We start from the raw sequence: 2,703 nt of genomic DNA on the forward strand, positions 1-2,703 counted from the left end.
GATCCGGCCAGTTTTCCAGGTCAGCTTCCCTTCTGTTCATTGAGCTTGAGGCTCCTTGGCTCCCAAATGAGACTGCAGTGGTCTCGAAGACCATCCTAAAGTTGACTTTATCTGGGTGTGGTGGGTTAACCTTAACCAGCAGCCAACAACCTTTCAGATGCTCTCTCTAGCAGGACAAGGGGAGAAAAGAGGATAATTGAGTGTGAGATAAAGTCAGGGAGATCATTTAGCAAGCACCATCACAGGCAAAACAGATTTGACTTGGGGAAAATGAATTTCATTTGTTGCCAATTAAAAGAGATTCAGGCGAAGGGAATCAAAGGGAAAAAATTAAAATGACATTTTCCCACCATCACCTTTCTGAGGTCTGGCTTCACTCCTTTGAAACCTCCCCACAAGGGGCTCAAGTGGGTGGGAAGGTGAGTTATCGTCACAGAGTCATAGAACATCTCATATTGGAAGGGACCCATCAGGATCATTGAGCCCCTCTCCCTGCTCCTCACAATGCTGCCTACTGCTGAATCATATGAGTGAGGCTATCACCTGGACAGCCCAGCTCGGCTGAGGGGCTCAGCTGTGCTCTGCCGTGGGGGTGCTGGAGGCAGCTGGGACCACCTCTGTCTGTGACGGAGCAGCCCTGGCCTGTCCACCCTGCCAGCTGCATGGCCTGTCCCTGGATGTGGCCAAACCTGGCCAAAGCACCAGACTGGCCATCCCAGCTCTCAACGGAGCTGCCTCTTCACTCATCACTGAGGCTGCTGGGGCGGGATCTGCCCTTGAGAAGTTTTCACAGACTCTCAGAAGTGCAGAGCAGACAGAGGGAAACTTGCTTAGAAAAACTTTAATACTGAAGTCTCTCACCCAGAACATCCAATTTTCTTTATTTTACAAACTGATTGTTCTAATTTGTCTTCTAATAAAAACAAACTCTTCATTGTCAACTCTCTCTTCATAGTCTGGTGTGCTCACTCTGAGGACCAGTCACAAGCAGAGATCAGTGATACAGCTTTGACTCTGCTCTGGTGCCATCATAGGGTGTCAAACCTGCCATCGCAAGTCACCCTTGTAACACCTCAGCAGTCCTGCCAGAAGGGTTTTGCTGGAGATCATTATACTCTCTGCTCACTTCTGAGTCCCCTCCACAATACAGAGCAATCTGTCTCACTGAAAACTGGGGGAAAAAAAAGTTCTTTCTTGTTTCAGACTGTAATTAGATTATCTTTAGTGATTACTGCACTCTCTGCGCTGAATAGATATGCTTTTACCCTCTTCTCTTTTTAATTATAAGGGTAGAAATCTTTTACTGTGATATATCTTTTGTCTTGCTGTGTTAACTGTTCTCTCTAATGTTTCCCTAGATCAGAACAACATCTGTGTACACCACGGAGGCCACGGTTCCCATCAGTGTTTGATGAATGGACCTCCACCAACCTTCAGCGCTCCTCACAGAATGCCACGCACCGCTATTACCTAAAAATTAATTGGAAACATTATTGGAAACATTGCTTAATGTAGCTCCAGAGACTGGCTGGGAATTAATGACTGTGGCTAGCTCTACCCCATCCAAAATTTCTTCTGAAAAACCTCAGGTGGTAAGGACAAACTGGATGGAGAGCAGAGGGAATGATCCAGTCCCAGAAACTGAGCTGCAGTCCTGAAGGGTGACTCTGTTTTATTTCATCAGATGCCTGATCGTGGGAATATATCAAATAAACAAAAATTTTTGGCATCAGCCATTTTACCAAAGTCTCTTTCTTTTGTAGGAAGTGGATCATATTCCTTCATTTACCTAGTTGGTTAATTATTTCAGATATCTGAAAATAGTCTGTTGGGTTTTTTTTTCTGCGATGATCAGTGAGGCAAAATCAACAAAATAAGATTGGCAAAATTTTCAAAATAAGCAACAGTGGGGCCATTATCTTGCTCAGACTGACTGGCATGGTTGGCTACAGCTATATTTTTAAATTGCTGCTGTTCAAAACAGGATGGCCTCATGCAGACTGCAGCAGCTCTTGCATGGTGTGCAGGAATTGTTTGGGAAGATGCTAACTGGCTGAAATAACACCATCCCTCTTCTTGCAGTGTAAGATAGGGATAATTCAGTCCCAGTGCCCAGGAACTTTCCCTGCATTGTTCCATCCATTTGTGTGGGTGTAACCTGCATGACAGCTCTGCTAATTTATATTAAAATAAATTGTGTATTTAAAAACAGGAGAAGGGAGGATCCACAACTGTAAATCAAACATTGCAGCTCTGATACTTGCAAAGATACTGACATGAATTATTTTTTCCATCCCTAGAGAATTACAGGCCTATGAGAAACAAGCAACATGGATTTGTTAAGAATAAAGCACACTCCACGAATCCAGTTTAGTTCTTTAATCCAGTGGATAAAGGCAACGTAGTTTTGGCTTGGCTGTAGCAAAACTCTTGGCATAGTCCTGTGAAAATGTCCTCACTGACAGGTGAAGAAAACAGGTCTAAGTGAGGCATAGCTTAACCCAGATGATACCCCACATCAGCAGACAACAAGTCGCCAGGCCACTTTCTGCAATGAGACATGAGGAAGCATCCCCTGACTGGAGGAAGGAACAAGATAAAATGTCTGAGAAGGAGGAATATCCTTGTTGAGAGGAAATTGCTATGAGGTGGAGTGTTAAACTGCTTGGAATGTCATGCTCAAAGAGAACTTGTAAATTACTC

This window comes from Neopelma chrysocephalum, unplaced genomic scaffold, assembly GCF_003984885.1.
Source record: "Neopelma chrysocephalum unplaced genomic scaffold, ASM398488v2 Primary Assembly neopelma1_66, whole genome shotgun sequence".
Lineage (NCBI taxonomy): Eukaryota > Metazoa > Chordata > Aves > Passeriformes > Pipridae > Neopelma > Neopelma chrysocephalum.